This window comes from Lepisosteus platostomus, chromosome 3 (genome assembly GCF_059453375.1).
Source record: "Lepisosteus platostomus isolate fLepPlt1 chromosome 3, fLepPlt1.hap1, whole genome shotgun sequence".
Classification (NCBI taxonomy): Eukaryota; Metazoa; Chordata; class Actinopteri; order Semionotiformes; family Lepisosteidae; genus Lepisosteus; species Lepisosteus platostomus.
In genome coordinates, this window is record NC_142613.1 from 71,198,180 (window position 1) to 71,219,307 (window position 21,128).

Here is a 21,128-nt window from a genome sequence, read left to right on the forward strand (position 1 = left end):
TTTAAAATGTGTTGGGCTGGAATCTGTCATTAACAATAGTCTTTATTAACGAAAACTATCACCTTGCCACATAAGAATTCTTTCCCAATAGCCACCTCATACAGTATTTAAGACTCTGAAACAGTACCACCTTACTTCCACTGTCCTTGCAATGGTGTAGCACCATTTCTAATGGGTTGCCTGAAAACCAATGACATTGCAACATGTGTCAAATAATTTTCAACATTTCCTCATATTTGTTTTTCCACAGATACTTCCCATAAAACCGCCACAATTTCAAGAATTTTAGTTAAAACTGGTAAATTAAATGAGTGATAATTTACCAAAAGATTGGCTTTCTTAAGGACATGCACCAACTTCAGATACACCAGAAGTTGAGTAAAGAGGAATATACACTGTAGTAGAGTGATAAGATAGTAAGGTACAACTTAAGGACTTCTTTTCCTAGAGAGAGGCAGAAAAATCTGAAACGGCAGCTTTAATTTGTGTTCAAATGATCTGTTTTTCTGTGAAACACTGTGAAAAGTCACTATTCCGAGTAACAGCACTGGTCACCTCTGTTTGAAAACATGTGAATTTATCAATTTATCTAATGTTTTTAAAGGATAAAGAGTCAGTTTGATGTTTCCATTAAATAAGAAAAATAAGCATCCTTAATTATGCTAGTGTGTCCTTTTATTGTTACTGCTTCAAAAAGGATGTCCAGATTCAAAATTTCAGTTTTATGAAACATTATTGGTGTACTGTGAACCACTGATTACTCTATCTTAAAGAAAACAAACCCAGGAAACAACAATTCTTATGTATCCACTGAAATCATAATAAAAAATACTACAACTGCTTTAGCTATGAATTCTACCATTACCCCTACAATCAACACATTCAGAAGCACACACAAGCTCTGTTAAGGAAGAGACATTGTCAAGCGGGATATTCAAACAGGCTGATAAGGAGTTATAGAGCTTCAGGCTTATTTCTTTACAGGGCTTTTCCTCATGCTGTTACATCTGGATATTGACAAGTCTTTATTTGAAATATATTAATTAAAAAGGGTGGAACCCTGATAAAGTCAACAATACCGAAATATCAGAAGCACTGTTTTTTTTCCTGGGATAGAAACCACTGATAACACTTGACATATGTTTCCATTGTATGAGCTTGCTTTCCAAACTGGTATTTTTGTAACCTTGCCTGTGCATCATAAATAATACTTGTAGTCATCATGCGATGACAGAGAGGGGACACTTCAATAATGGGGACAAAGTTCCTGAAGTCTCACCACGGTCCTGATGAAACTGCTGCGTGACTCAGGCTAACAAAAATGCTGGCAACCAAATAGTGGCAGCTAGTTTCAGCTTCCAATTATTTATAGTTGCATCAGGGGCAAGCCAAAAGTTCCCAATGGTAAGGCATCAAGGTCTTTTTATTATTTCTACTGTCAATTTGCAGAAGCATCCAGGACAGTCTTGTGTATATAAGAAAAACAGGAGAAGCATAACCATAAAAGGACTGAAATACCACAGTCAACCGCAGGAATGTTTATTTCAGCCAGTACATTGGGCCATGTTTTTGACAAAATTGCCAGCTCAAGGCAATATATCTTGGTTTTCAGGCAACAAAATAAGAACTAATATAAGGTAGCCAGTGTTATTGTAACATTTTATACCTATAACAGAATGAAAATTTCTCTTAGTCATTCTAACGATGTACATTTGTAGATTTACTGTAAGTGTTGGTACTCCAACTGTGAACTCAATTCACCTGGTACCTTTACAAGATCTTTACCACTACAGGACATGCTGATATTGAGTAAACCCCAGGAAGGGGTATTTTATAAATATGGTTTTCATAGTATTGTTAAACCTAACAAGCTAGGGAACAAAATTTCAGATGAAAAGATCTGATACTTTTATCTGCTGTACAGGTAGTGCATACTTTATATAGGGAGAGGTTTTGAAAATAAAACATTTAATTTCAAGTAGTACTGTATGTAAATTTGCAGAGTTAACAGCTTTCAATGTTTTGCTTTTTAACTTCAGTGTTTTTAAATTACAAGTTAAAGTAATCTGTATCTGCAATTTCCCTCATGGGATCAATAAAGTATCTATCTATCATCTATCTAAAGGTTTATTCCATGCTGTGGAGCGTTCTTTGGGTGTAAGAAAGATAGGGCAGACAGCAAAGATAATATAGCCTGGGAAAACAAGGTGTGTTTTCAAATTACTGTTAATACTAGCATAGGAAAATGCAGTGCATAGCCCCAGTTTTATTGTAGTTCTTTATTGTAGTTTTTTAGGGCTTTCAAGGGTGTTTATGTAAATACGTTGTGTATCTGTATTTATTGCTGTATCCAGTAACAGATTTTACCCCCGTCTTCTGTAATGTGCAATTAAAGTCACGTGGATGTTATCTCATTTTTGGGAAATCCCGTCAGAGCTACTATTGAGACTACAGATGGATCCTGAACAGGAAGAATTACATTGATTTCTCAAGGGAGCTTAACACCTGAGCCTTGAGCTGAATTGCAAGTTCAGTGTTTGAATTCCAGCTAATGAGTTTAGTTTCTGACATATTTGTGAGCTTTTCTGAGAAAGGATCATTTCCTGTTGTACTGTACTGACAAAGCAGTTCAGGGAAGTCAAAGAGTAAAAAAATGCATTGAGACAGGTACTGTAGGAGTCCGGGAAGCATCCAGGATTAAGAGAATGTCACACATATTTAAAAAACAGCTGGGGGACTCAGATTTGCTGAGCATGCTATTGCTTATCTCAGGCTGCAGACAAGGCCCTGTGCAAGTGTGAAATAGATTGACAGCAATATAGAGAGTGAAAGTGAGGAGTTAAACTGTGACTGAGAGAGAGAAGCAAACATATATATTTATAAAACACTGTTTTTTATATTGTTTGTACTGTTTATATATTATATATACTGTTTATATATTTATAACAGTAATAATTCCCTCTGTCAAGAAATCTCTCAATGAAAGGTACAAAAGCCTATTTCAATTTCATGTCCCTATCAATAAAGGGTATCTTATGGGATTTGATTCAATAGTCCTGTCTGCCTGTTCTTTAAGAATTAATTCCAGTCCTTTACAAACTCTAAAACTTCTTAGGAGTCGAGTGCTCCCACAGCTACCTCCTGACTGCTGTTTCTCCAACCCGAAGTCTGCCTCCCCAGGACAGTTATTGTACTTATGTCTAATCAGGCCACTTTTATTAAACCTGTTCCTTTTCCATGATGCTAAAGAATATTACTCCATTTTTCATTCTCATGGGAGGCACATTCCATTGTTACAAATGTAATGAGGTCATGGAAAGTTCAATCACTATGCTGAGAAGAAGGGCTTCTGGAGTAAAGTTAAACATGCTAATTGGATAACTAACAACACTGTACTTCTAATATGTCATTCAGACAGCTATTCTTGCATTGCTGTGCAAAACAAAACCACAGTTGTGCTTTCAACTGCTGAACTTACCAGTATAATAAAATGGTCCTGCGTTATGACAAACACACAGAGAAAGTTAGCAATTATTACCTCCTGCTCAATTAACATTTCAAAACTGGATACTTGTGAAGATTATAACCTAATACAAAGGTTTCTATAACCTTTGTGTATTTAATTAATGTGCCAGACTGACAAAAAAGCAATAAGCAGAGTATCAAAACTCCACAGATGGATACTGTTATTTAGTATTGTACCATCTTTAATTTATTCTGTACCCCACAGCTGTCACTTTCCTGAACTCCTGTCTGATTACAAGCATCCATCGCTCATCTGACCGACCTGAACTGCTGCCGGTCAGTTATATGTAATCTTAAACAAATTACAAAAGCATATCCTTGTAAAAATACATTAGAGCAAGGTAAAATCTTAAGACGCATGGTACCTCCTAGCCTCTCTTTTAAGTTTAAGGTTTGAAATCTTTCCTGGTTTACCACACTAATATGATCCTGTCTTTCTTCAGAAAAGGGGTTCTCTCTGAATCATACTTCAGTTGAAACGTTATTAAAGGTTTCAGAGATGTACCCCAGTGCCTTGAAAATACGTCTTTGCTATTCAAATAAGGTATCACTATTATTTTCAACGATAGGCAGATAACCTCCCAAGAAATGTGTCGAAAAATCACTTTATATGACTCTTATATTCCAATAATGAACAAATCAAATTAAACGAGCCTTGTGTCTTTATTCCTAAAATTATTGTCATAATTATTAAAATATTGTATGGTAACACTAACAAAACTTTAATGTACATTCTTCATGAGGGATTTAAACATCCAGCCAAAAGAACTCAACAAAAATAAAATTGCTGTTTTCAGGACAGTGACGTGACTATTTTTAGTTTTTTGATAGTGAGGCGAAACAAGGCCCAGATTCCCAATCTTCCTGGAAAGTTGTCCACAATCTTCAGCTCCAGCTGTCTTCGAATGAAATCTCTCAGCTTATTTATAGATATCCCACTTGTGCTCCGGGTGTATCGGGGGAAAAAGGAGGCAGATCACTTTATAAGCGATCAGCATATACAAGGATGCCATTCATAGCAAATATTTCATTTTAATCCTTAGCTGTATACTACCCTGCACCTACCCAGTTGTACACAATAACACACTGCATCTTGGGTTTACTGACTGGAGTTGTCTGACAGTACCTGCTGTACCAACAAATTTCAGCTGCATGTTGTGTATACTGTATCTAAGGATGTGTGCCTGTTTGGCACTAAGAGAAAGATAAGAAACTGGCACACATATTTACAGGACAATCTAATTTTGAACACCCCTTGCAGTGCAGCATTACTACAGCAGTAAAATTCTGACTCAGAAATAAAAAAATACTTATATTTGCCAGTTACAATAGTTTTTTTTTTTTAATTGACATATAACATACATTCCATCATGAGCCAACAATAGCTCTGGCCTTCACTACCATTGTTAGTCCACCTGGTGTTTGTCCCTGTGGGATGTTAAATGTCCCTGCGTTTAACTTTATGATGAAAGGAAGTATGTACTGCACAGCTGCTGGTTCCAGAATTAAAAACGCCTGGTTTTAGTCCCTTGCAAGGGGACCTGCATGCCAAACACTTTCAGGTTTAAGAGGGCGGTCATTATTAATGTTCTTGTTGATTGAATTAATGCTTAAAAATCTAAAATCAGCTAACCCAACGTGGGCGGTATTTAATGGGCTTGTAAAGGAACAGATAAAGGTTCATTCCATGCTGAAGAGAAAAGTAAAGAGACACGTTTCAGCTGTGGAGCCTTCCTTAGGTCAATGGGCTAAGTATACAGTATATCTGTGTACACAGGTACCTAATACTGTATAATGGGTAAATCTTAATTCATGGGTTGCACAAATTTGAGTAGCACCCATGCCCTGTAAAGCACTGTCTTGATTCTTTAAGGAGAACCCATAGCTTCAGTCTATTTTAGCCCCTTCAGTCTATTTTAGTCTATTTTGGACCCATTGGGCCAGTCTCAGGGGCATATAGTTAACTGCAGCTAAACAAGGTACTGACAGGTGGTGGCAGCTGTCCAAATTCCCCCAATTCTGGAGTGGCAAAAATCCCTTTGAAATTTTTAAATTTTAAATTTCAATTAAGTACAAATTAAATGTGACTAAATAAGGAAATAAAAGCGTTTGGATTAGGATGTGTAGCAACAAGGTTTTGCAGCTAAGGAAGTCTCTATACATGGTATGGTTATGGTTACATTGTGATGTTAAAATCTATTTTATTAAAACAAAAATTCAAAGTGCTTTCTTACATTTTCTGGACATTTGAAGAAAACAATGGTGGACTTATTTCTAATGTCATGAAGAGTCTGTTTTTTCTTTACATTCTTGTGACACAGGCAATCATTGATACTCTGTAAGACTGTTCTAAACCTGCATGCTTCACATTCTTAAACGTCTCTTGATGCTGTGTTTGGGCTGAGCTCTTTTTTAGATGCTTATGAGTATGTGAAATAACATTGAAAGACAATCATTTCTCTGTTTTGTGAACACTCTAGACAACCTTACAATGTTGTGGGTCATTAGTGAAGAATAGTCACTGAGAACATATACATTAGCTCCGTGAAATAATATGGCCTGTATTGTGTAACTGAAAACTTAAACTCAACTTTATTTTTCTTGTCTCAAAAATATTTAATAGAGTACTTTTCTGAAGAGGTTTAAAACAATTTCACAACCAAAGAAGAAAAAAATAGAAGCTTAATAACTCAATCCCTTTTGAGCATTTTGCAATTTGAGTAGCACTGGTATGTACTATTTGCATTTACTGTAATGTCTTGCTTGGTGCGTAACTTTGCTTTGTGTCATTCTGGGTTGGCTTTTCTCAGCTTTGATTTCTGTTTTTTATTACAATTAAATGTTTCTATAAAGATGTTTCTCAAAGGCTACTTCCAGGAACTGTGGAACTTAGCATTGCACTGTACGTTTTTATGACCTGTGGCTGTGGAGCATATTATGAGACAAAATTAATATGTTCCCATGGTCCACATTTCTCTCATACTACTTTCAAAAGGCTTTTTAGATTACTATATGTGAGTAAGGCAACAGCAATGTAATAAAAAACAACAAAAATAGATAATTTAAAAGACAAAATATGCTACAAGCAAGAAACTGAGTAGCAGACAAATGCAGACAATAAGCTGACAATGGCTGACCACATGTTTCTGTGGTTCCATTTTGCAAAATCAAGGATGGTTTCTAACATGTATTGTGAAATGAGAAGGATAGCATTATTGCTAATAAAACTGTCACGATCGCTAACCCCTCCTCTTAAGGGAGCTCCAGCTCTTCCTCGTTCCCTCCCATTGTTTGCACCTGATCCCTATTCCCGTTCCCCCTTAAAAGCCAGGCGCTGACGCTCATCCGGGCTCTGCTCTGATTTCCATATCATGCGAGTCCCGGACCTGGAAGCGCCTGGTCCCGTTAAGGTTTTTAACCTCCGTTCCCGTTCCCCGTCCGCCGGTTCCGACCCGGCCTTCGTGGTTTTAATTCCGAGTTCTGATGGATCTCCTGGTTTTGGATTTACCCTTGCGTTTTGGATATTCCCTAAGGACTACTCTTTGGGATTGTTCGCCTCGGCCACACCTCCCCCGTGCACCAGCGCACCTTGGACACGCCCCCTTGTCTTCAGCCCCGTTTTCCTGCATGACGTTTCCCCAGTGTTTCCCCACTCCGTCGGACTGTGTCGTCCGCATAGGGTCCGGAAAGAACTGTTCGTTACAAAAACTGTCTCTCTCTCTCGGTGATTATACTGATACCATTTTTTTTGTAACGTTGGGGAAATTCCTTATCATGCTTTGCATTAATAATATTGTGTTTCTAAATTTTATTTGTGAAGAACGACTACGGTACTCTACACTGCATGTGCAGTATACTGTGGTGCTGCTCTATCAATAACTACCTCCTACATTTCTGATTCAGCCATGCCTCACTGAGGGTCAAGATCAATTTTCAGGTCAAGTTGCAACTCTTCTTAGCTTTCTCAGGGCACACAAATGTTGTGCAATCACTATTGTCAGAAACCCACTATAAGCAAAGGAGTGAGTAAGGACGAAAAACTAATTTCTGAATGTGTTCTACCTTACACATTTATCTGGTGAAGTCCGGTAAATCTTCATAGTCTTTTGATTTCATTTACTACCTTCCTGCACCTACCACTTGTTTGAATTCAAATTACAACAGGACAAGCGAAAATGCAAAACAATCTTGGAAAAAATGTTGGCACTAACACTTCCTTGGTTCCTTTCTGCAAAAAGACATGGAAGCACAATTACTAGGTTATGTTTTGCAATCTAGGAACATATAATATGTAGGCTATCTACCTCTGGTAGGAGTAATAATAATTCCTCTATTCATACTGTAGCTCTTTTCATCCAAAAGAATTCTGCATCACTTTCCATGCAGTACTGTGTAGGAAGGGACCCACATCACCCACAACTGAAGCGCCCAGCTGGGCAGTAAGAGGCAGCAATTATGCTTCAACAGCCCCACTACACAGCAGATCATCTAGAGTGGTGAGAATGTCCTTCACTGTTGGAATTAAGAAGGATCCCACAAGTAGGCCAGATTGTACCAGCCCAGGATGTAATCTAGCCAGAACACTGAGGTTAACATCACCTTTCTAACAGTACATAGGAGCCATATGTGGGATCTTTAATGACCAAGTCATCAGGACCTCAGTTTAATATCTCAACCAAAGGACAGCATGGCCTGCAGCACAGTGTACCCTGCCAACATAGTGGGGAAGTATGGCCAGCAGCCATATCACCCTGCAACTTACAACTGGCAAGCCACTGAAGCTAAAGAGGTGTGAGCCTGGTCAGTACCTGGATGGGAGACCTCCTGGGAAAAACTGAGGCTGCTGCTGGAAGAGGTGTTAGTGGGATCAGCAGGGGGTGCTCACCCTGCAGTCTGTGTGGGTCCTACTGCCCCAGTACAGCGACGGGGACATTATGCTGTAAAAAGGCACAGTCCTTCGGATGAGATGTAAAACCGAGGTCCTGACTCTTTGTGGTCATTAAAAATCCCATGGCGTTTCTCAAAAAGAGTGGGGTGTTACCCTGGTGTCCTATCCAAATTTCCCCCTGGCCTTTACCAATCATGGCCTCCTAATAATACCCATCTATGAACTGGCTTCATCACTCTGCTCTCCTCCCCACTGAGAGCTGGTGTGTGGTGAGTGTTCTGGTGCACTATGGCTGCCGTCGCATCATCCAGGTGGGGCTGCACACTGGTGTTGGTGGAGGGGAGTCCTCATTACCTGTTAACTGCTTTGAGTGGAGTGTCCAAAAAAGTGCTATACAAGTATAAAGAATTATTAATTATTATTCATTTAAATCTTCCAGGGGGAAGAGTGCCACCAATTGGACTGTTAACATCACTTAAAACAGCAGCACGTTTTTTAATTTGAAGTCTCCCATGGTGCTGACCGTTTGCAACTAAATGAGTAAGGTAAGCATTACACTTGGAACCATCTCAGTTAAACTTTCAGCGTCCAGTTATTGATTGTGTTCCTTTGTTAACTGCAAAGAATTTTAAAAAATGTAATAGAGAAACGTAAAGGGTCCCAAGAGAGATGAATATATCAAAATGCTGGAAGACATCTTGGGGATTAAGGCATCATCAGATCCACACAAAAAGTTGAGACACTTGAGTCAAGATCTGCATTAGGGTTCAAGATATGTCTAAAAATAGAAGCTCTACTAGATAAGACAAAACAGAACTTGGTCAAACTGAAATCAAGTCCATTTCTATACATACATGACGATAGATGAGTCACTCTGTGAATTCAAGTTTCAATTTTTTATGGGCTTGGCAAAATGTGCTCTACAAAAGAGAATTATCATGGAAACAACTGGAAAATAATTAATAGCACCTAATAATCAAACCTTCTAGTTGTCAATTCTACCTTCAAAGAATTCTGATGCCATTTAATGATGGTTTAATCAAACTACTTTGAAGCGCTATTATCCTTTCAAAAGAATTGAATCTAATGTCCTAAGACTTCAAACGACCACATGATCAAACTGGTAATGAACAGTAAGAGGTGGTGTTTTTAAGTTTAAAATATTTTCATACTGCTTCTGCTTTTAATTAGTGCTTTATCTAAATGCAAGTTTTTGCACGTTTCAAAAGGAATGAGACCATTTTGGCCTATACAATATGTTGTTACAGTGTAACTAGAGCCATCTTCTTTATGATCTTGTTACTATGACAAGGAATGTGTCAGAAAAATATTTGATGATTTGGTGATAAGCCTTGTTTTCTCTTCTATGAATTAACATGCAGGAAAATATTTCAGTTCGCCTTTCACTATGACAAAAAGCATCATATACAGTATATACTCTCATTATGAAGCCCAGACTACTTAGCTGAGAGAAAATATTAACTATAAGCTAAGTGCTTTATCTCTACATGCCTCAGTGCAGTAATCTGTGGAAAGAAATCCAAAATGATGACATCACAGGCCAGATGCAGTTTTCAAGCAGTTTTGTCTCAGATGAGTCTCCTATGTAATGGGTATGAAATCACTTCCTTAATAAAGTGAGAAAATATTCATTAATATCACAATTCAGACTTGAAACCAACCTAAGTTGCTGTATTATACTTATAGTTCAAACCGAAAACTATAAAATATCCTTTTATATAGTAAGAAATAAATATTCAATGCAAACACTGCAATACAATATTCCATATTTGAGCACAAACTAGTCATCATACAATTTGATTTAAATTGCCCGTTGCCTGGGTCTTTTTACATCACGGGAATTTCTGCAGACAAAACATTTGAACGGTGTTTGACAGATTTAAATTCATGAGTAATGAATTGTTTGAAAACAAAGGACGTACAGTACCAAGACATTCACGGACTCTCTGTTTTATCGTAGAACTGGTATCAAATGCTTCAGGAGGGAAGGGACAGCTCTGGCTGTTATCAGGGGCTCAGTGTAAACACACATTCGGGGAAAGGTACAGTGTCAGGTACCGAAAGCAGTTTCACTGCGGCAACTGCCACACACCTCTTCTCCTGCGCGAATCACAGAAGTGAAAGATGGGCTTCAGAGTGTCAGCTGCAGCTGTCACTGAACTGATTATGATGCAGCAACTGTGTCACAGACAGAACCATCACTGCTACAGTCCTGCTGAGGGACAGGCCTTAGGTTTCAGCTCTTGCTCAGATTTCTGACACACATGACCTTTCCTTCCAATAAAGTTCGGGTGGAGTGATAATTTTACTACCGTGGCCATTACATCATAAACCTGCTGATAAAAAACAGGCCCAGGAAGCTATGTGTGCTGCATACAGAGTCTACTGTGAGATGTCTTTACTAGTACTTTTGTTGCCATATAACAAAAACAACAACAGCAACAATAATAATAATAAGGAACAAGTAACAGGTTTATTCCATGCTAAAAAAAAGAAGAAAGAAAACGCAACGTTTCGGCCGTGGAGCCTTCTTCAGGTGTGAGGTTTCTTTCTTCTTTTTTTCAGCATGGAATAAAGCTTTTACTTGTTCCTTTGCAGCCTACGCATGCTGAAGCAGCTACCCACCTGAACAATAATAATAATAATGTCATTTGCCAAACCGCTTTGTAGCGTACGTTGTCGTGGGAAGCCGGAGCCCAACCAGCAAGCAAAGAGTGCAAGGCAGGGTACACCCTGGAGGGGGCGCCAGTCCATCGCAGGGCCAGTGCAAGCCAATCATACATGGGGGCAATTTGGAGGCCACGGTTAAGGCCGAGGGGGGAAATTTGGCCGGGACACCGGGGTAACTCCCTACTCTTATCTTTAATGACCACTGAGAGTCATAAAAGGTATGAACTGAGGGTACACCTCAGTTTAAAATCTCATCCGAAAGATGGCGCCCACTACAGTATAGTGTCCCCGTCACTTTACTGGGGCATTAGGACCCACTCAGACCGCAGGGTGAGCGCCCCCCGCTGGTTCCACTAACACCACTTCTAGCAGCAACCATAGCTTCCCAAGAGGTCTCCATCCAGGTACTGACCAGGCTCAACAGGCTGAGCCTCAGGGGGAAGCCAGTTGAGAGCTGCAAGGTGATATGGCTGCTGACCTCATAATAAAAATAACGATGAAGATGCCAAAATGTGCCAGTACACTCACCGCACATCAGCTATCAATGGGGATAGCTGATGGGGAGGAGAAGAGAATAATTAATCCAGTACATAGACCGGGATCATGAGGAGGCCTCGATTGGTAAAGGCCAGGGGCAAATTTGGCCAGGACACCCCTACTAGTTTCAAGAAATGCCCTGGGGTTTTTCATGACCATGGTGTGCATAGACCTCGATTTTATGTCTGATCCAAAGGGCAGCACTTTTTTAACAGTATAGTGTCCCTGACCCTGACCCTCACCCATTGGTCTGTGTGGGTCCTACTAACACCTCTTCCAGCAGCAACCTTAGTTTTTCCCAGGAGGTCTCCCATCCAGGCACTGGCCAGGCTCACACCTGCTGAGCTTCAGTGGGCTGCCAGTTGTGAGCTGGAGAATGATACGGCTGCTTTCAAGCTTGGGAGGTAAATTTTGTAATGTATTTGCACTGATAATTATGTTTTTTCCACAGTATTTTCCATTTGAACAGGTGCTTAAAGCCACGGAAGGAATTGTATTTATTGTCTCAGCAGAAAAATCACAAAGTACTGGTGACTTTTTGCTTCTGAAGACAGCGGATGTCTAAGGTTTAACACAATATGTACACATGGTCAATATGGACCCAATCACTTTTCTTTATGCAGAAGAATTTCTAAATTAAATGTGGTATTACAGTTTCACCTAATAAAATGTATTATAACAGGAACATTTAAATTTTATTCTAAAATATGAATATTAGTTACATTTGTTCCATTAAGCATCCATTAATGTGTCAATAAGAATATGTAGACTAGCTGTACAAATATATTATGGAGTCACACTGAAGACAGACAAAAATTTCAGAAAGAGTTATACAGGATGTGCTGTATATTTGCATTAGGTCTGATATTGTTAGTCTATTTATACCTAGGCCTATTCTTGTTTTTTTAGGAAATAAATTGAAAAATGTCCCTTTAATTGTTGTTTTGTTCTCATGGAAACAGTAGGCTTGCTTGTTAAACAAACCACTGTGATGGAGGTTGTTATTTCCTCTAATCTCACATTGCTGTTCTGAAATAGCAGAGTGATCTCACTGTTAGTTCTCCTTTCTTATCATGAGGGAGTTAGTGAATAAGTAACATGGACACTAACTGAACAATTTAAAGTTCAAACAAGATGAGGGACATACTAAGTGTTGTAGTTAGCCAGGTTTTAAAAAAATACTTATTGGGAATAATCAAGGCTTGGGAGACAATGCAAAATATTTTTCAAGATTTGTGAAAAAGTGTGATTAAGCTGTCTTAAAAATCTTTAAATACCTTTTTGTAACAGTAATCCTTAGAGACTGCTCTAGTCTCCTAGACTAACTGAGCACCCCTGTGGTACTGTATGTTTGTTAAAGTAATTTTCTGTGAAAACTAGTCATCTTAGAAGCCAGACCACAGGCTTTCATAAATAAACAGTTGTCTACACACTTCCCAAAAATGAAATGAAACACTTCAGGACAAACTATAGATTAATATACACTAAAAGGGATATGTTGTAAGATGGTGGTTTAAGGAATGTTTGAGTTAATTTGTTCCAGAAGAATGCAAAGAGTTAAAAAAGAGCTAATACACAATCACTTCTGCCTAACTGTGTAATTATAACCTCTTGGTGGAGACAATGATCATCTAAATATACAAACTTTGAAGTTTAAGCTTTCTTTTTTATTAATTGTATAAATTACTTGTTAAATGACTCATTACTACATTCAGGTCATAATTATTTTCTAAAATCTCCCACCATGTATATATACAATATCCTCTAAAGTCAGCCCATTGGATGTCTTTAGAATAAACAGTGAAACTCAATCCAGAGGAAACTATGTGGAAAAAACAGGAGGCACTTCTTGACACATACTGTAGGATTGTGGACAAGCTAGCCAGCCATGTTTCTGAAGACAGTACTCTGGTTTCTTTCAAGATGTGTCTGGATGACATCCTTGGATCAATTACAGTACCTGCTCACTACCAAATGGGCTCCCCTCATGTGTTACATTTATTAACAACGTCTTTTAGATCTGAACCCTGTAAAAACCTAACTTAACAAAAAGTTTGGAAATTGGTCATAACGATGGTTATAAATAAGAAGAGGCCCATTTAGTTTACATATCCTAACATGTATCTGCCTTTCCTGTTGTTTCCCCACATTGTCTAGAAGGGGTTAAATGTATATACAGTACACCAAACTCATTCAAGTTCTAGTGCAGTTTCACAATTTGCATTTCTAGTGTATGTTTTTGCTAAAATACTGCTCTGGTCTATGTTTAAGCATCACCTTTCAGGTGTTTGACAAATCGTAGGTCATTATGCACCTTATAATGTGAAAAATTAAAGGCGGTTAACTTGCTAAGCAGAATCAACATCTTCAGTTAGAAATTAGAGACAGAACTAAAATATATATAAAGCACTCCTGAGACTGTATTGTGTTAATATAGGTGTTTTGCATTAAAAATTTAACATCATAGACTTATCCTTCAGTTTCTGTTCTAGATATGTGTGTTCACAAAAACAACAAGCTACATGCAATAGTGATACATTAACCACTCATTGTCTGCCAGCAGATAAACACAAATACCAAAAACTTGGGACTGTAAGCTGTACAGTACATTAGAAGAAAACATGACTGACTGAAAGTGCATGACTGCCTTTTTTCTTTCAGCCTTAGAGAGAAAATTTATTTCACATATTGCAACCTTTTGCAAGTTTTTAATAGATGAAACAATGCACAGTATTTCTGAATGCATTTTTGAGCTGTTGGGCTACATATTAGACTGAATCAGTATTGACGGAATACACATGAAATATATATACCACTGAATTTCACACCTGTACTTAAGACTTTCACACAGTGTTGTGCCAGGCTCAGTTAAAGTTTTCAAGTACTGCACATATGCTAAAAAGTATAGAATTTCACCAGAAGTTCAGTTCTTTTCAAACTTCTTTATCCAGACTAAAAGATGAATTAAAAGATTAAAGATATAAAACTAGAAAGCAACACCATATGTCCAAAAATAAAAAGGACGTTTTACATAGCTTTGCAATTTCATCTGGACACAGTCAAAAACAGAGCAATAGAGCAAAACCTGTGTCATTTGTTTTTACATACAATAACCGTTATTATTCTAATGTTGCGACAGAACAATTCTACTAATTGTTCTTAAGGAAATAAGAGATACTATTAACAAAACACCAACAGTTAATCAAGACCGCAGTAATACACACTAAATTGAAAACTTGTATAGTTATACAGTAATTTGGTAGTATAATATCACTGGTATCAGTGCCTCAAAAAGTACTGTTCTGACAAAGTAAAAAAACTACTCACTTTATCAGATGACAGCAAAAAAAGGAGAATTAGAAAACATACAGAAACAGCAAAAAAAAAAAAGTTAAAAAAATAAAAGTCAAGACTGAGCAACCTCTTGGGAGATTACATTTAGTAATTTAATTTGGGAACAGGTAAAGGTTTATTCCATGCTGGAAGGAAAAGAAAATAGACAATGTTTTGACTGTGGCGCTTCTTCGGGTGTCCTTAACTAAAGGTCCCAGGTGGTTGCTCAGTCTTGACATTTCTTTAAATCTTTTCTATATATTTTCTAAGTAGTTTCGGCTGTGGAGCCTTCTTCAGGAATCCTGAAGAAGACACCACAGCTGAACGGTTGTGTCTTTTCTTAACCTTTCAGCATGAAATAAACCTTTACCTTTTCCTTTGCAGCTTATACGTGCTGACGCAGCTCCCTACTTAAATACCTTAATTTAGACATGTGCAGTGTATAGTATTCACGGTAGATGGCAAAAACATAAACTATTAAATATGAGATGGAAAGCAATGAGACTGAAGTAGTTACTAATGTAAAAGCCTATTTACTCTATGTTGACACATTTCCTCTCTAGACAATGCAGGGAAGCAAACATGATGCTCAAGCTATATAGTTAAAAGTGTACAATGCAAGTTATGTAATCTTATGTGAAAACTGTACAATCCATTCTAAGACCTCTTAGAACAGTGTGTGCAATTTTGGTCAGTACATTCTAACACATCATACTGGTGCTCTGGAGTGTATCTGGTTAAGATCAACCAGATACATTCCTTGTCTGAAAGGAATGTACTGTACAAGTACGACAGTATGACACTGACAAGCTAACAGAACTGAACCTTTTTAGTCTTCAACAGAGAATATTACAAGAGGATCTTTTCAAGCATCCAAAATCCTCAAAGGCCTTGATAAAGTCATTCTAATGATGATGCTAATCCTAATCACAATGTTATTCAGAAACAACAACATGAACCAGAGGACACCGTGAGAAACTAACGGAATATGCATTTAAAACTAACAACACAAGGCACTTTTTTATACAAATGGTTGTAGAAGACTGGAAAAGACTACCAGACCAGTCTTCTGTCAAGAAAGATCCACATCAGCTATAAGCAACTCAAACAAGCTAGAACTGATGAAAGTCCTCCTATCGTTTGCAAACATCTTATATTCTTACGTCAGGATCACTGTTAAATGCTTTTTTTTTGCCTCATTGGAAAAGGGATGCATTTAGGCTTTATAGAGTCACTACTGTCATACTGTAGTTAGTACAGTAGTTACATAGTTTCTCCCAGTTAAGTGCTGGGGGACTAGAATAGTGCCTAGTGTGCTAAGGTTATGGGCTCAATTCGCAGGTGGAATATTGCAGTTGCACTCCTGAAGAAGCCAATTGCTCTAGTGAAAACATCTTGCTGCATAAATTGGTACTCTCCAAGTTGTAATTCTCAATGAGAACTTGTCTTCCATTAACTTATCTGATTAAATGAATGTTTTATGACATGACAATCAAACTGTATCTACTGATAATGTAACAGATACAGATCCTTAATTATACCTCTGCAATATATCCAAAATATACAATTTCCTGTGACTTTTCCTGATTATATCTTTTGTGGTGTTATGCAAATATTTATTTCTGGTTCTGTAGCATACACCACTTTTCTTTCACAATGTTCAGAATTCCAACAGCGCTGTTTACAATATATATTTGTATATACAGATTGAGAAACGTTTATAAGCATAGAGTGCAAGTTCTTGCATAGCTGAGAGAACATGGGTTTGTTATGCAAAATTACACATTCCAATTCAAAGAATTACAGTGAATTCATTGGCATGAACGATGAATTACAGTGTTGCCAAAGCAGATAAAATTAAAAGAATGTTTACGTATATTTAGAGGACAAAAATACTGTGTTATTGGACATTTACACACATTATTGTGAAATGTCTGTTCCTCAGGCTATGATAAGAGATCACATACTGGACTGAGTCTATTGAGTAATACAGCAATATTATAGCAAACATTGACTACATATCTCCTTATCCAGATGAACACTGACATTGAAAGGGATTTGTGATAGTGTTTGTATTCTATGTTTTGTAAAATTTGTAAACAAACAAGATGTGCCACATGGTTTCTTCTCCTGTGTCACATCCTAAAAATAGAGCTGACGAACTTACGTTTCATGATGACTATGTGTGAGACCTTAAATCTCTGTTTTACATGTGGTAGCTTGATAGGTCAGAGGTGTCTCTTACTAAGAAATACTAGAACTAATATTAGTAAAAACTAGTTTAGTAAAAATGTGTGGTTCATTGTATTAAATATATGAAAACCTTCAAAAGAATCACATAATCACATTATCTTACACTATCTGTACTGCCCACATACATATACATACTCATACATAGTTTAAACAAGCAGAAGGGATCTGGAATAAAGTACCATGTCAAAGGTGTTGGTGACGATTAAATTTATGTTGTGTCTCTTCATTGAACATTTGCAGAGTATAGATTTGTCCTTGTGCCAGGACAAGGATGCTTAAACAGCTTTTGATATAATTAAGAATTTCGCTTTTTACTTTGTTTTACTTTCCTGTAGGCATACTCCTGCCACTTCTATATCTCTATTGTTTGCACTTTCACCCTGAAGACTTTAAAAATGCATTCTTCTCCTGAAAGATGTGTTCAATTACTGTGTTGCAATATGCCCTTTTCTATGAAATGTAATAAATGTAGTCATTTGGATTGTTTGAAACAGACATTCCTCAGAAAACACATACTTAGCAGGCTGATTCACTGTGGGACTTTACGTTCATGATTCAGTATGTAAACTTTACCCAGGGTCTTTCACATAAATCATGAATCAAGACGTTTATCAAGATAAGAAGTTTAAACATCAAGGTGTTTCCTTACATACTGTAATAGCTAATCTGCTACACTAAAGAACCACATTTAAATTGCAGATCAGAGCCAAAACATAAACATATTGCAATTTTAACATATTGCAGTGTCGTGCAATATGTTAAAAATACACAGCACAATATGAAGGAAATATTTTCCATTGTTCTCTGAAAACAGCAGACAGGATAAAATCACATATTATTATAACACGCCTTTGCTCTCTCTGCAATATCAGCACTTTGGTACATAAAAAGGGCTTTGTATATCGTAGTTAAAGCGAAATTCAAAATCTCCTGCTAAGGATCTGGGAAAAGCATATGAAAACGCAGAGCTGAAGACATGGCTGTGAAGCAGGAACAATGCGCTTACCTGATCACAGTATCCCCAGTTCCCAGATAGTGTCTCACAGAAGGGATAATCCTGAAGCACAGACAGAAGAGTTGACCCACAGCACCAGCCCAGTTCTCGAGCAGGATTTTTTACCTTAGTTGACTGCTTTAGCAATATAAAACATAGCCAAGATGAGCCTTTATTTCTTTTCTTCTTTTCCTTTGGGTACTGAGGTCATGCAGGAAATGTTGTAGAGCAGAAAATAAAGAATGTACTTTCTTCTCACAAAGTTTGAGCCAAGAGAAAGACACACACACACAGAGGATGAGAGTGAGAGAGTGAGAGAAAGAGAGAGAGAGAGACTGAAAGGGAGGAGGAGATCACACTATATTAATTCCCACCCAAGTTTTTGTTTGATTTTTTTTCCCCAGATTTTTGGAACTGTTTTAAGAATTGTTTGGCTGTTTAGGGGTTGAATCTGAGCTCTTTTGCCATCAGAAAATCACGTTTTGTTTTTCCCAGTCTTCTTTTGTTCTGCCTCTGAACCAGTTCTGAGTTGCTGGGGCTGTGCAGTACTGCATGGGCTATATTTAAACAGTGTTCTCAGTTAGTCATGCCTGTTAGCAGCTGGGAAGTTTGAGGCAGGCTTTTCTCGGCACACGGACAGCTGAGCTATCAGGCTTGTACGCGTTCATGGACTCCAGCAGATACCCTCAAACGAATGCAGGCTAGAAATTAACCAGTCACTTGGCTGCCAGATACCTCATTACCTTGTGAGCTATTTAGAGTCAGCACTTGACTTCTCTGAACAAAAAAGATAAAAATAGAGCCAGCAAAGGAGAATATACTGTAGATATCTGCCTTTAAAAACTGGAAGAATCATTTCACAAAGGGCAGAAAATAGCAATGTTCATGTGAAGATACCGGCCTGTTTACAGCATTATTAAGGCAAGCAAAATTTCAAAGAAATCATTAACATTAAACTATTTACTAAGCATGTCTGTGCCATGTAATCATGTTCATATCAGCTGAGCACACCAATATAAATAAACTGATTCAGAACTTTCTCAGGCAATGCTAATTTTAAGCACAGCATACAAACCTACAGTATACTATATGCAAAAGTTGGTCAATTTTAAAAGCAGGATTGTTGTTCAGTACAGCATCTCCAATGTAGGAATTAAGCATTCCAAGTTTGATTTATTTTAGAAATTAAAGCTTATGTTACAATTGTACGATATACTAGCAAGACCTCATCTAAAATACTGTGTACAGTTTTGGTCACCACATTATAAAGGTAATCCAGAAAAGAGCAACTGGATAAATTTCTGTGATAAAGGTACTGGCAAGCCGATGGAACAGAACCCTAACAGCCTTTAACAGAGAAGACTGCAAGAGGATTTCATCCAGGTATTCAATATCCTCAAAGGCATTGATAAAGTCAACCCAGCAGAATTCTTCAGGATAAACAGTGAAACACAAACCAGAGGGGCACAAGTGGAAACTATGTAGAAGTGCATTTAAAATCAAGAATAGGAAGAACTTGTTTACCAAAAGGGTTGTGGGAGTCTAGGGGAAGCTATTACAAGAAAATAAGGGTGCAGTTTCTTACGAGAAAGCCAATATTCTGTTAACTTGCTAAAATACTTTGAACACGTAAAAAGAACTTTAGATAACACTACAGCATGATATAATTAGATCTTCACAAATCGTATGATAACACGCATGATACAATGTTGATCCTTTAATTACAAGTAATGGGAATCCAGTAATGTGTATATATATGGATTGCTAACTGTACAGAAAACAGTGATGTGAGTAGTGGTGTACCCCAAGGGTCCATTTAAGTCCACTGTTCCTCCTGATCTACTGTATAACAAGGATTTCGATTTTGGTATAATTAGCAGACTAGTGAAATTTGCTGATGATCCCAAAATAGGAGGAGTGACAAACAGTAACAGTGCCAGGCGAATTACAAGCATAGATAAATTCCTGGGACACTACAAGAAATTAAATTCACCATTCATTAAGTGCAAAATTATTCACACCAGTAGTGGGAACATACACTGCACGTATCGCATACAGTAGGTACTTCTGAGCTGCAGGAAGTTACTCACGAAAAGGATATGGGAGTTTATGTAGAAGTCTACATACTTTTATGTACTCATCAAGACAATGTGGGGAAGTAATGAAAAGCAAAGAGCATGCTTGGGTATAGAGCAAGAAGGGTGGAGTTTAAATCCAGGATAGTTAAGCTTAAACGTTACAATGTGCTAGTAAGACCTCATTTTAGCAGATTGTGTTCACTTTTGGTCACATACAGTACCACAGAAAACATATTAGAGCCTTAGAATGAACTAAGAGAAGAGCAACAGAATTAATTCCTGGTCATACGTCATATGTCATACAAGGAAGTTAAACCTCTTCAGTCTAGTACAGAGAAGGTTGAGAGAAGTAGCCCTTTTCTTATCATCATCACATTCAATAAGTGCTTATCCACTTCAGAGTCACAGTGGCCTAAAACCTATCCATGCGAGTACTGGGCATGAGGCAGGGGACACCCTGGACAGGATGCCAGGCCTTCCACATGGCACACGTGGACACAGACACGCACACACTCAAACACCAGGGCCAATTATACAGGAGCCAAGTCACCTGCAGTACCAGCATGTTTTTCAAATCCTGTGTTTTTGGACTGGGGAAGCAATCCAGAGCACCAGCAGGAAACCGATGTGAACATGGGGAGAACGTACAAACTCAACGCAGATAGCACCCCAGGAACTGAACCCAAGAGCCCAGGACAGTGAGGCAGCAATGTTACCCACTGTGCCACCATGCTGCCTCACCTGCTCTTATTTGTCATTTTCATGTAATACACTATAAGCGTCAATGTTAAGTGGGTTAAATTTAGCACAATCCACAACAATGCCTGTA

General features: G+C 37.9%; 1 protein-coding gene across 10 annotated transcripts in view; it reads right to left on the reverse strand.

Annotated features, from left to right (window-relative positions):
- filip1b (filamin A interacting protein 1b) overlaps window positions 1–18,856 on the reverse strand; it is a 58,814-nt gene extending 39,958 nt beyond the window's left edge. For 5 of the 10 annotated variants that reach the window (XM_088626673.1, XM_088626672.1, XM_088626670.1 and 2 more), the window contains exon 1: window positions 18,234–18,856. The gene's annotated coding sequence lies outside the window, so the exon portion shown is untranslated. The remainder of the gene's footprint in view (window positions 1–18,233) is intronic. The other 5 variants (XM_088626679.1, XM_088626677.1, XM_088626675.1 and 2 more) reach the window with 1 other exon arrangement.
- Window positions 18,857–21,128: the final 2,272 nt, after the last annotated feature.